The 14,416-nt window shown below is 38.7% G+C and overlaps 1 pseudogene; it reads right to left on the bottom strand.

Moving 5' to 3' along the window:
- Positions 1–7,271: 7,271 nt before the first annotated feature.
- LOC120290220 lies at positions 7,272–11,777 on the bottom strand (annotated as a pseudogene).
- Positions 11,778–14,416: the final 2,639 nt, after the last annotated feature.

Here is a 14,416-nt window from a genome sequence, read left to right on the forward strand (position 1 = left end):
TTGAATTGAAGGAAGGCTAACTTCTCCCTCAAGTTAACCTTGATCGAGTCTAGGAAGTTAAAATAAACAGATCGAGGGTTCATCACCCCTCTCTTCAACATTTGGGAGTAAACCTTTTTGTGTTCCTTAGAACGAAACAATCCCGTTCTCTCTCCAGGAACATCAGCAGCAACACCCATTATGGGGTGAAAATTCGAATAAAACCAGTCATCATTATCCTTGTTTTCAAGATGATCAGAACTGAACTTAAGATCTGCAGGAAAATAAAGAAAGGTATTGTCTATTGATCTTTTTGGCGCTATACCCAACTGTTCCATCCTTCTTAAGAATAGAGTCTCATTCTTATACCCTTTTTTCTCTTAGAAAATCATCGATAAAAGTCATAGGAGTACCACCCTTCTTCAAATGAGTGTAAAGCTTATAAAGAACCTGGGGTCTCGAGGTTCTGAGAGGTTTTGCATCTTCCTCGATTTCTTCTTCCAGAGGTTGGCACGGAACATTTTGTGTAAAGTGTTGCGGAGAGTTCTGTGGAGATTGCTGTGGAGAGTTGTGCGGAGAGTCTTCTTTACCGAGATTGAAATGTCCGCGCCCTTCGGCACATTCCAAGGCCCCTTGCTTGCAATTTGAGAAGATTTCCTTTGGTAAGACATGTTTGCAGGCTTGGAGGATTTCACAAACGGGTTCAAGTGAAAAGATGGAAACCTGCAGAACAAACTTGAGAGTAAAAGACGAGAAATGAGAGTGTAGCGATTAGGGTTTTGAGAGGTAGTTTTGGAAATGAATCATTTTGGGAGATAAAAAAAAACTGTCTAAAACTGGAAGTTGAAATGACGCGAAAGAAAATGCCTTTTCGGAATAACTAAAAATAAAAACTACCAAAAATTCAAAAATTCAAAAAGATAACTTCTAAGAATAAAAATGGCAAATAATGATTCGAATAAGAACGTACCTGTTCGAAAATTACCTACTAAAATTAAAATACATGGATTCGATATATTCTCTTACTGAAGTAGCTTCTTTAAAATCTGAGTTTGACTAGTTTCAAACTTTACTCCATAAGAGAAATAATATTCAGCTTGTTTCGAATAGACTCAAATAAATTTTTCTCCAAAGGCTTTGTGAAGATGTTTGCAAACTGATTCTTTGAATCAATGAACTAAATCATAATCTCCCCATTTTGGACATGATTTCTTATAAAGTGATGCTGAATCTCTATATGCTTTGCCCTTGAATGAAGAATTGGATTCTTGGTGAGATTAATAGCACTGGTGTTGTCACATCTGATCTCGGTACATGATTCTTCAATCCCAAAGTCTCTTAATTGTTGTCTCATCCATAGGATTTGAGAGCAACGACTCCTAAGAGCAACATACTCAGTTTCTGCTGTTGATAAAGCTATAATACTTTGCTTCCTTGAGAACCAAGATACCAATATATTTCCCAATAATGTGTTCTTTCTATCAACTTTACAACCTGCTAAATCAGCGTATGAATATCCAAGAAGAGTAAAGTCTCATTCTTTTGGATATCACAGACCTAGCTTTGGACAGGTTGCAACATATTTAATGATGCGTTTTACAGCACTTAGATGAGATTCCCTAGGATCAGACTGAAATCTAGCACAGATGCAAACATTGAATAAAATATCAGGTCTAGAAGCGAGTTAGGTAAAAAGTGAACTGATCGTGCTTCGTATAGCTTATGATCTATTTTATTCTCTTCTTCATCCTTGTCTAGTTTCGAAGAACTTGACATTGGTATCTCTGTCTTCTTGCAATTTTCCAACCCAATTTTTTTGATGAGATCCCTTGCATATTTCTCTTGGTAAATGAATATACCTTTCTTCAATTGTCTAACTTGTAATCCCAGAAAGAAAGTTAATTTACCCATTATGCTCATCTCGAATTCATCTTGCATAGATCTTGAAAATTTCTTGCAGAGACTTTCGTTAGGAGAACAAAAAATAATATCATCTACATAAATTTGTACTAGTAAAAAGTCTTTTCCTTCTTTCTTTATAAACAAGGTAGTATCAACCTTTCCCTTTTCAAAACTGTTCTGAATTAGAAACTTACTCAACCTTTCATACCATGCTCGAGGTGCTTGCTTTAATCCATACAAGGCCTTTTTCAGTCTGTAGACTAAGTCTGGCTTTCTTGGATTTTCAAATCCTAGTGGTCGTTCCACATAAACTTCTTCTTGTATGAACTCATTTAGGAATGCACTTTTGACATCAATCTAGAATAACCTGAAATTTTATAACAGGCAAAAGCAAGTAATAATCTAATTGCCTCTAACCTTACTACTTGTGCATTTGTTTCGTCATAGTCTATCCCTTCTTTATGTGTATATTCTTTTTCCATGAGTCTTACTTTATTTCTTACCACTTTACCATTCTCATTTATCTTGTTCCTGAAAACCCATTTCGTTCCAATAATAGATTTGCCTTTGGGTTTTAGAATCAGCTCCCGTACATCGTTGATGCTGAATTGTTTGAGTTCTTCATGCATAGCTTCTATCAATCTTTCATCATACAAGGCTTTGTCTACACCTTTTGGTTCTATTTTAGAAACAAGTAATAGAGCATTGGACTCTTCTCTTCCTTTGGATCTTGTGCGAACTCCTTCATCAATGTTGCCAATGATGAGTTCTTTGGGATGACTTGACTTGTGCTTCCAGTTGCTGCTTGGTTTGAAAGTCTGTTGATCCTCTGCTTTAGTTGAATCTTCTTGTTCTGCTTGATGCTATTCTCCAGAAGTTTGAACCTCTTGGGGGAAATTAGATTTTGTAAAGTCTAGAACGGATTTAGACTCTTCAAGTTGAGTCTGATCTGGTAGATTCTCCACATTATCTTGAAACTTGACGTTCATAGATTCTTTCACGGATTAAGTCTTTTTGTTAAAGACTCTGTAAGCTTTGCTTGAAGTCAAATAGCCTAGGAAGATTCCTTCGTCTGATTTCTCCTCGAACTTTCTAGTTCGATCATTCGCATTCTTCAGAATAAAACATTTACAACTAAAGACATGAAAGTAGGAGACAATAGGCTTCTTTCCTTTATACACTTCATAAGGAGTTTTCTCTAGAATATGCCTCAAGAATACTCTATTGATAATATAGCAAACTGTGGAAACTGCTTATGCCCAAAATCGAGAGAATATTTTGCTCTCTATCAAGAGAGTTCTTGCCATCTCTTGTAAGGATCTGTTTTTCCTTTCCATAACCCCATTTTTGTTTTGGAGTGTATGGATAAGAGAAAACATGCTGAAAACCAGATTCATCACAGAACTTAGTAAAATCCCGATTCTCAAACTCACCTCCATGGTTAGTTCATATGCTCGAAATAGCATAACCCTTTTCATTTTGAACCTTCTTGGCAAACTTTGAGAAATAAGAGAATCCTTCAAACTTACTTGCTAGAAAGTAGACCCAAGTGAAGCGAGAGTAATCATCCTCGATTACTAGACAATATTTCTTTCCACCAATACTTTGAATTCTGGTTGGACCAAAAAGGTCCATATGAAGAAGATGCGGAACTCGACTTGTAGAAACTTGGTTCACAGGTTTAAAAGAGTTTCTGACCTATTTTCTTAGAACATAGGGAGTACACAACTCATTTTTCTGGTAAGCCAGATTAAGAAGTCCTCTAACAAGCTTCTTAGAGGAAATCTTGGCAATCTGCTTCATGTTAACATGACCAAGCTTCCAATGCTAGAGACTTGCTTCATCTTGAATAGAAATAAGGCACTGAGAATTTTCTGGGTTTACATCCAAAAGATAAATGTTGCCATGCCTTCGCCTAGTGAAAGATTGAGAGAAGTCTTGACTCATTTTAGAACAAGTTCCTTCTTGGAAGTTTATTTTGAAACCAGTATCGCAAAGCTGACTTATGCTTAGCAAATTATAGTTCAATCATTCTACCAAGGAAACGTTGTTGATAGTTAGGCTTCCAATCTTCACAGTTCCACATCCTACAATCTTTCCTTTGTTATTTCCTCTAAAAGATACTTTTCCTCCATTTAGTCTAACAAGCTTTATAAAGTAGCTTGAGTTTCCTATCATATGCCTCGAACAACCACTATCCAAATACCATTTGATCTTCCTTTTGATAGTGACCTGCGATCAAAAGAAAAACTCAAACTTTCTTTGGTACCCAGATTTTCTTGGGTCCAGGAGGGTTAGTATTAAAAATAGTCTTAGCCCAGTCATTCTTAATTGGTCTCCAAACCTTGGGACATTCTTTCTTGAAATGTTCTGAGCTGTTACACTTCGAACATTTGAGTGCTCTTTGGCTAACGGGTTTTACAAAAAAAATTTGAAAGTGATATTTGTAAAATGCCCTTGTAGGTCTTTGTTTAATTATCTCCTTTATTTTAAGAAAATTAATTAATGGAATAGTTTCTAGAGTTATACCCAAACCAGATTTATTAAAGTAGGGTATTTGAGCTGAAAGAATTTTCTCCTAGTTTTTGGATCATTTTGAAAATCTTTCTGTAATACTTGAAATGTCATTTTTCAAAATAGCATTTTCCTTTGAGAGAGAATCTAAATTTTCTTTCAAACTGTCAAAACTTGTATTCAGACTTTCAAACTTTTCTTTCCAAGAAATTTCATGTTGCCTGAGCTTAGAATTCTCCCTTTTTAGTTTAGAAATCCTTTTAAGAGAGGATTTGAGACTGAAACAAAGTTCATCTATGTATTTAGAGACTTTGACAAGAATTTTTAAATTGCTAACCTCAAATTCTTTGTCTGAGTCTAAATTAGAGTCTGTTTCTAATTCTGAATCTGATTCGGAATGAGTCATTAGACATATGTTGGCATATTCTTCTTCGCTTTCCTCACACTCGGTGTCACTTCAAGTTTCAGCTTTGAGTGCCTTTTTTATACTTCTCAGTTTTTCCTTTCTTCTTCTTCAACAGAGGACAGTTTAGGTCTGATATGCCCATTTTTCTTGCATTCGAAGCATATCACATATTTGCTGGTTTCATTGTCCTCAGTCGGTCTCTTCTGGAAACTTTGCGTGCTTTATTTCTTCCAGTTGAGTCTTCTTCCCTCTCTATTCAGCGTTATGAATTTCTTGATCATAAGCGCCAGCTCCTCATCGTCCATATCATCATCCGAATCTATATCATCAGAATCAATGTTAGACTTTAAAGCAATTGACTTCTTACCTTCAAGATCTTCTTCATCATTTATTTGTTCCACTTCGTATGATTGAAGCATACCTATCAGTTCGTCAACTGATAGAGGCATGATCCTCAGGGTTTCTCTAATTAAAGTCTTCACATGATTCCAGTCTTTCAAAAGCCCATGCAAGTAGCTTGTTAATTTTCATTGGTCCTGAAATTGGTTGACCTTGATAAGCCGGGCCATTTACAATCTACGTAAAGCGACCGAACATATCGTAATTGATTCTCCAAGCTTCATTTGAAAGCTTCATATTGTCCGAGCAGAATGTTTATTTTGGTTTCCTTCACACGGTTAGTCCCTTTGTAGGTAACATGTAATCTGTCACAAACTTTTTTTGTTGTTTTACAAGAAAAAAATTTGTTATACTCAGTAGGAGATAAGGCACAGTATAAAGAGTAGATTGCTTTCGTGTCAAGAGCTTGTATCTTGATAAATTCAGCTCGTGTTGCTTCGTTAGCATCAATGACTTCTTTTCCTCGGTCTGAAGCTAATGTTGCCTTAGGGTTGATCTATTTTTCTACGACATCCCACTCTAGAGGATCTCTAGATTTGAGAAATGCATTCATCTTGTTTTTCCAGACATTGTACTCTTTTCCATCGAAGTAAATAGGTTTGGTGTTGCTCTGGCCTTCAACCAAACCTGGAGCCAAAATACTAGCCATAGAGGATCTTTAGTTTAAAAGTAAAACATTTCAATAATTAAGCACATAGGCTCTAATACCAATTGTGAGTGCTAGTATGAACACCTAGAGGGGGGTGAATAGGTATGAAAACAATTTTTCGCAAAGAACGGTGAAAATATTTTACTTTTGAAACTAAGTCTAAAGAACAATGGACTTTGAGTGAGTTCAGACTTTAGCAGTTAAATAGAACTACGAACAAAATAAAGAAGTTCAGGGAATAGAATAAGAACACAAAATTTATAGTGGTTTGGCCTAGATCAAGCCTACGTCCACTTTCCCACATTGATAGCCTCCTAGCTAGTTTTCACTAAGAATTAAAAGAGAATTTACAATCTGTGATCTCAACTTCACAGTGAAGAGACTCTACTGCTCTCTCACGAAGTCACACTAAAAATCTCTCTCTTTTGAGTACAACTTTGAGCTCAGTATAAGAAGTAACAAGAAAGCGGGAAGTTTCAGACTTTTGAATTTCTCTTCCATGCACACTTTCAAACAACTGGAGAGTCCTCCTTAAATACCCCTTCATGCCTTCTCGACCGTTGGCACTTTTCAAAAAAATTCTTCCAATCAATCTGTTGGACATAATCAATTAAGGAGATCTCGAGCCGTTTGAAAATTGAGATGAAAGCCCATCAATCCTGTTCGCCTATACAATTAGGATCTTGGTTTGCATAAGTAAATTCTTTCCAAATTTACTTGCCTTCAAAAAGATTTGATGTGTCAAAATTGATTTTAATAAAGATAATCAATCTCGCAGGTGTGATTTCCATCCAGAAGGCCATATATAACTTCTACGAACCGAACCCTTGAAGAAAGATAGATAATCCCTTATCTAGATAAATCTTTATTCTTCACTTGTGTTTAGTCTGGAATTTGTCGGAGTGAGCAGACTTTGACACAGAAGTCTGGAATTCTTCGTAATAGACTTTGGATGAGTTTTGTCAACTTCAAAACATCAAGAAGTTTTCTCCAACAAGGGTAAGCAAGACAGTCGCGGATTTTGAAGCAACGTAAAATTATTTCAACCAAAAAGAGAAGAAAAATGACATAAAACTAAGAAAAAAAACAGAATGACATTTGTTTCTTTATTTCTTTTTCTTTCCTTTTATTACACAACCTATGACTGACTCTGGAATCGAAACATCCCAACATGGTATGATTCTTCTCCAATCAAGACGTAAAACTACGAAAGAATAGAGCAATTGCATCCCACTAAGATTCATATATTTGTGGGATATCATGATTTATAGATTTAAGATTGGACTCATCATCATCTGAACATGCTGCTAACCAAATAAGGATAATTCGACTCATGCCCTATTGTCACTAAAATCTGCACTCCTTGTTGTTTACAAAGTGTTCGTATTCGTTGGAAGAAGAAGAAGAACAAAGGTCCCAATCCTAAAGGGTCAACGCAGCAAAGCTGGAATAGGGCTTCCTATCAAGCTGGAAGAGACCTCGAATGCCATGAGCTGGTTCAATAGCCATGTGTTCATGTAGAGCTTCTGCTGCTAGATTTGTCGAATAGCACGCTAGCGTTGACGAACGGGGTTGGCTCGGTTGGGGGACTACATGGTTTTTGTCGTGGAGCATCTCAACGACTCCAGACATGGGCGGTCGCAATTCCATACAGGCTTGAGTGCACAAAAGGCCGATTTGGAGCACATTCGACGCCTCTAGGATGGGGAATTTACCTTGTAAGGCCGGATCAATGCACGCGGCTAAATTATTTGACTTGTAATGCGTCCATACCTGCAAAGCAATCATGAATTTCCATGGCTCCTTTATATCTAAAGATAAATCTACTAGCACTAATGTAGAAACCAACAATAGAGTTTGTTGGGAAAATCAAAAGAAAAATTAGATAATCCTAGTGGAGTGTGGCCAGGAAAGTAAATGTCAGTCTAAGTTCTCATGATCGTAGGGACAAGCAACCTTACCGACTGTAATACCGAGCTCGACCCCCGTATGTATACACTATTCTTCCTACCACTCAAGATTTCAAGAACCAACACCCCAAAAGCATAAACATCGGCTTTCTCCGTTAGCTGTCCCCTCATTAAATATTCAGGTGCCATGTAACCGCTGCATAGTCAATCGTCTTTTAGATATAAACCATACTTAGCTCAAAGAAGATTTGAAGTATAAGGAAAGGGTGATACGCGAAACCCCTTTGAGGGGCCAAACTTGTCAAATTAAGGACATAGATAGTGCTGACTATGGTTTTGAGCAGGCTGGTAATGAAAAGGTATTCTTACAGTGTGCCAGCAATTCCTGTGCTAAGATGAGACTTATCAAGAGCAATGCATCGGGCAAGCCCGAAATCTGAGATTTTCGCTGTGAGATTTTCGTCGAGGAGGATGTTGCTAGTTTTTATGTCCCGATGGATGATTTTCACTCCACAACCTCCATGAAGATATGCGAGGCCCTCAGCTGTTCCTATGATGATGTACAGCCTCTCCTCCCAAGTTAGGACGGGGGTCGCATCGTTGACTGCAACAATAAGATTCTATTCACTTATTTAGAAAGACAAGCAAAGCGGAGTGGGACAAACATAACCGAAGAAGGCAAGACACTAATGGAGCAGATATTTGAAACCTCTGACTCGAAAATCATAAGATGGAAGCATTGCTTGCAATACAAGAAGCCAGTTACTAAGAACGCAAACTAAACCGATGCTCGTCATGAAGGGTGGATCTCTTCTTGGCATCAAACGATGACTGTGTAAGTGTGTTATGCAGTTATGCAACAACTAGCTACTGACCAAAAAGAACTAGATCAAGACTTCTTTTAGGAAGATATTCATAGACGAGGAGGCTCTGGGCCTTCAATGCTGCATCCTAAAAGCCTCATGAGGTTCTTGTGTCGGATCCCACTGATCAGGTTCACCTCATTGAAGAAGTCATCCGCCCATTGGCATGTGTTGAACACCAACCGCTTAACCGCGACGACCTTCCCGTCGGGTAAAATCCCCTTGTACACAGAACCGCCGCCCCCTTGGCCCAGCTTCCTTGAGTCATCAAAGAAGTTGGTGGCCTTCTCCAGTGTCTTGTACTTGAAATATAAGCTAAACTTGCTCTTGCTCGCTCGTAATTGCATGAGGTTATTTTGCACTAAATAAGGATGAATGCGAAATTCATGTCATCAAGCTTGTGATCAAGAATTACTAAGAGATCATTTTACGCATTTGAACCGAATTGTTTACCTTGTTTCTTCTTGGAGTACTTTTTGTATCCAATGTATGCACCGATGAGAACAAGCGAAGTCGTTGCAGCAGCCGATGAGGTTATTGCTATGGTGATGCGGACCCTAGATGACCCTGCGGAATGATAAAGACAACATCAGGTTGAGATGTGCGAGTTCATTAATAATTCCAAACATCCGGCAAGCATCAAAGCATAAGATCAATTAAATTAAATTTAGGGTGTGTTCGTTTGAGGGATAATTTCATAAAAGGGAAAATGTTTTTTGGAAAATCATTTTTCAAGAAAATGATCAATTTTCCTTTGTTTGGTGGTATGTGACTAAAAATGTTTCTTGGTGTTTAAATCTCATTTAGAAAATGATTTCAATCTCATGCCAAAAAGCCATTTTTAAATAATTTGTATTTTATCTTCTTTCTCTTTCCTTCTTCCTTCTCCACAGTCACCCAGGCCTTGACAGGACATTGGCACGTCATCAAGGCCCGGTGAGGGCCAACCTAACTAGCCTTGGGCAAGGTTGAGCTCACTAGATCTTGGGGTTTGTTGTGGCAAGGTTGGCGAGGCTTGAAGTTGCCCGAGGTTGGCTTGCACTAGCGACCAACGGAGGAGGAAGAAGGAAAAGAAAAAAAAAAAAGAAAAAAAAAGAAATATTTAAAAAGTCAATTTTATAAAGTAAAATATTTTTGAAAATTCCATAAGAGCAATTTTTGAAAGTGCTTTCAACTTCTTAGATTTAGAAATTCACTTTTCTAATTTTAGGCATGAATATTTTCCTTGATTAGAAAGTGTTTTAGATTGATTTATCATATTTGGCTAACTAAACGGGTGAAGGTTCAGAAACTAATTTTGAGAAAACACTTTTTGTCAAACAAAGGCACTCTTAAGTTATGTCTGTTTTGCGGATAATATTTTCCTAGAAAACATTTTCCTCATTTCCGGTGTTCGGTTAGCTTAGGAAGATGAGTCAATGGAAAATATTTTTATTGTCAACGAAAAACTATGCTTATATTCTAGAAAATGATTTCCTCTTTGAAAAAGTTGGAAATTTTTTTCTAAAATATCATTAGGTTTTGGCACCTAGATCCAAAACTCTACGTTGGAACATGGGAACCCCAATACTAGTTCCTAAGTCTCTAACGCTGAAGCTAGGTCCATCAAGATTGGGCCTGGATCCATTGAGGTTGGGATAAGGTCTCTTGGGCACGAGTCCATCGAGACTAGACCCGGGTCAATTGAGGCCTGGCTCTCAATGCCTATGCTTCGGTCCATCGAAGCTGGGCTCGAACCCCTAGTGCTTGTGCCTTATGCCTCAACACTTGAGCTAGCATCCATAAAGTCTGGGCTTGGGCCTTGACACTCAAGCTCTAGTCTCTAACATTGAGGCTTAGGTCCTAAATCAAGGAAACTTCGATCCTATGAGAATATATTTTTTTAAATTGAAATTGAAATTTTTTTGTTTTTAAAAATTCAAAATTTAAATTAGTTTAAAAAATAAATTATTAATTTTTCCTTTCCTTTTTTTTTATTTATTTCTTTTTATTTTTTACTTCTATCTCAATTGCAACCACGAGATGGCTAGGAATTGACCACGGGCAAGGAGGAGCTTGCTATTCTAGCAATGCCGAGGTCTTGTTGACCTTTGACAAGGCTCGAGCCTCGAGCTCGACCTTGCTTGAGGTCAATCACCGATTGTCGGTGCGGCCGGCAATTGGCGGAAAAGAAAAAGAAAAAAATAAATGTCATAAATGTTTTTATATTTAAAAAAATGAAAAGGAAAAGAAAAGAAAAAACGTCATTAAAAGAAGCGCCTTAAAGCGACCAAACCGAGGAAACTGCAATTGGAAAAATCGAAATCTGACATTAGACAAAGAAGAGCCTCGGTTCTTCTTTTAATGGGGAGGAAGCCATCTTTTAAGTCGGTAAACTACAGACCAGAGATTAGTTGTTACCTCCGCTAACGGGGACGTTGTAGAACTTTGTGGTCGAGTAACGGAGGAAGCATCCCGCATTCATGGTCCGCGCTTCTTCTCGGGAGCGCAGCTTCTTGCCCTCGAAGTTGCATTCTCCAAACAGACTCTACAACCGCCGGCATCAAGCGTGCTCCAACATGTGCCAAAGCATATACCCCGGCGACTCCTCCAACTGCATCCTCCCAGCCCACCGCAAAGCCCTTGTTCCGCACCGCCCTTGCCGAGACATTCCTTAGGACCCGGTCCACCCTATCAGAGAACTCGGCCACTCTCTCCGCTGGGACGGTCAAATTGGAGCTACACTTGAGCATGTCACGCGTCGGATCAACGGTCTCGTTGTAGAAGTCGTAAACATCGTAACGGAGGAAGCAACCGTCCATGTAGAGCCGGCCGAAGTTGGGGAAGCAGGGGAGTATCCAGGGCCGGCTCTCGGCAAAGCAGAGGAAGCACTCGGCCTCAATCAAGTCTCCGTGGCACTGGGTGAGGCCGTACACTGCTGGCGGTGGCTTGGCGACGGAGTAGTTGCTCCAGCGCTGGTTGGCGACGCTCTTGGAGATCTCCTTCATGACAGCGTTGAAGTTGGAGACGGCGTTTCCGGCCATGATCCCAATGGAGTTCTCACAGATGAGGCCCACTTGGGCGATCCGAGGATCGGAGACGACAAGAGAGAAGAAGAACGAGGAGAGCGCCAGCAGAGGAAGGGCGATTGATGGTTCCGCTCTGCTCGACTTCATGGGCTCGCTGAGAAATGCTTGGTTATCAAATTTTCCTTCTCACTCTGCTCTCTTCAAGAGAGAAGAAGAAGAAGACGAAAAGGAGAGATTAAGCAAGAGCGTGAGGGAGATCCGTTTCAACCCGATGATCTTATAAATCTACAACCCAGCTACACGACGTGGAATCGAAGCGACTAAGTAAATGGGGCTTAACTTTGGGGTCTCGTTTCTCACGAGACCTTTCGAGTCCGAGGATATTTTGGGTTGAGGGTGGTCCAGACGAAAGAGAGAGATTAGCAACGACCTAAGTAGCACAGACACGCGACGTGACACGACACGACACGTTGACACGTCGACACGTCATTTTTCTAAAATAAAGAATTCCGACATGTTGAGACATATTGTATATTAAATGAATATTTTTATTTTTAATTAATTTGATTCAAATTTGTAAATAATTAATAAATTAAAAAGAGCCTACAATGAATTTACGCTAATAATATTAATAAATCAATTCATTGAAAATTCGAAAAACATATTCATAGTTAATGTGTATCCATGTTTGGAAACGTGTTTTTAACTTTAACAAAAGTTATTGATGAAACTAATAATTAATAAGAAATTAGAATCAATTTATTTAAATAAATCCGTGATCTTCTACAAATAAACAAAATTTATTATTATTCAAAATTCAGTACTTTTATTTTTCAAAATTATTTTGTAATGTCATTTATTTATTTTTCCATTAAAAAAAAAGTCCCCACACCCTCACTCTCTACTTTCCCTCGTCCATTTCGCCCCCACCCCCAAATTTATTACACTTTTATTTCCCTCCCCCACCTCCTGACAGTGATAGATAAGCTGTCACTTCCCTCCCCCAAAATTAAAAGTCGCCCATCATATCTCTTTTTTTTTTTTTTTTGGTTTCCTTATCTAAAACCCTAGCCAGCCTTCCTTTTCCTCCACCTCCTCGCCACTTGCCGCAACCCCCCTTCCTCTCCTCTTCCTCTTGATCCTTCTCCTCCTCCTTGCTGCATGACCGCCTTCCTCTCCTCTTCTGTCTCTCACCGTCTCTCGCCGTCTCTCGCTGTCGCGGGTTTGCCGTCGCTCGCAGCCTCGTCACGGGCTCGCCGTTGCTCACAGCTCGTCTCTGCTCCTTCGCCCTCGCCTCCACCCTCCATCTTCCGGACACACATGTCAAAACGTGTTTGACCATGTGTTAGAAAATCCAACAAGCGTTGATTGCGTGTTCGACCAAGTTTGAGCGTGTCAACGTGTCCAACACGCTTCGACACGTGACAGACACGACACAGAAGCACAGGCAACGTGTCCGTGTTTCATAGGCAACGACTGAAATGACAATGGTGACGGATGTTGATGTCTGTGTCGCTATTTTTTTTTAAATAATTAGGTGATAATATTTAATCTGGTTTGATAATAACCATGATTATAAAAAATCAAATAATAAATTATTATAAATTATTGTGAAATCCATTTATTCAAAAAATTTGTAATTCAAAATAAGCCATTATCACGATAGCCTGAAAAGTATTATGCTCTTTCTTTTTAGCAATTATTCTATCGCATTAAACATAGGGAAGGTACCATTAAGGGTTAGCATGGTTTTGGAATTGAAAACTGGACTAGTAGGAACTTGTCCAATTCCAAATCTAAAAATTAGGGAACCTATTTGGATGAATAGAGAGCCTAGAACCTGGAACAAGATTTTATATTTTTCTTGGTTTATATCTTCACGAGAATTTGTTGTATTCCAAGCCATGAGTGTGCATTATGGAATCACTAGTCTAAGCTTCTATTTGTTGACACCCAAATTTTGACGACCCAGACAGTTTGTGAAGGAGAATGAGACTCTAAATATTTTCTTACAAGGTTGTGGAATATACTTCATCAATTCCTTTGTGGTTGTGTCTGCATAATCTTGAACTTTTGACAATTGAAAATATGAATCTTTCATCTTACCAAAATATATATATATATGAATCTTTCCTTTCAACGAACAAAGCGCTTATTCTTAGCATAACATATGGAATTGACCAACTCGTGAGCTGATATTTAGTTGAAAGAAATAAGATCGATAAAGATTCTTCAGCATACATGATCAAAAGGAAAGGGATATGCATGAATCGCCAAAAGATGGACTCACGGTCAAAAGGAGGGAAGAAAATGACAAATCATGATATCTTTTAAGCAATTAGAATAGGAAATACGATTTACTTTCTTTCTTTGTAACCCTGCCCGTTGACGTATAAAAGGAGGCAAAATAACGCTTCAAGTGCCATAACTTTGCCCAAAGGGACACTTAAGTGCCATAACTTACGAAATGTACACTTAAGTGCCACATTTTAAGAAAAGTAGGACACCTGAGTGCCATCTTCGGCGAAGCTGGCCGGAAATTATACGTGGCATTAAAATATTAATATTTCTCACCGATGTGTCTCGCCGGAGAGCTTAGTCAACTCGAATTCATTCCAACGACGTCGTTTCAGGTGTTGGCCCAAAATAGAGCCCTTAAATCAACGAAAACGCCGCCGTCTTCCCCATTTGCCCTAAATCTAAAACCCTAAATCGGGCAAAATGCCATTGAAGCATTGGAGCCCTAATCTCGCATCCTAATTTGATTTGCCCCAAATTCTACCACC

The sequence above is a fragment of the Eucalyptus grandis genome, chromosome 2 (assembly GCF_016545825.1).
Source record: "Eucalyptus grandis isolate ANBG69807.140 chromosome 2, ASM1654582v1, whole genome shotgun sequence".
In the NCBI taxonomy this organism is placed as follows: domain Eukaryota; kingdom Viridiplantae; phylum Streptophyta; class Magnoliopsida; order Myrtales; family Myrtaceae; genus Eucalyptus; species Eucalyptus grandis.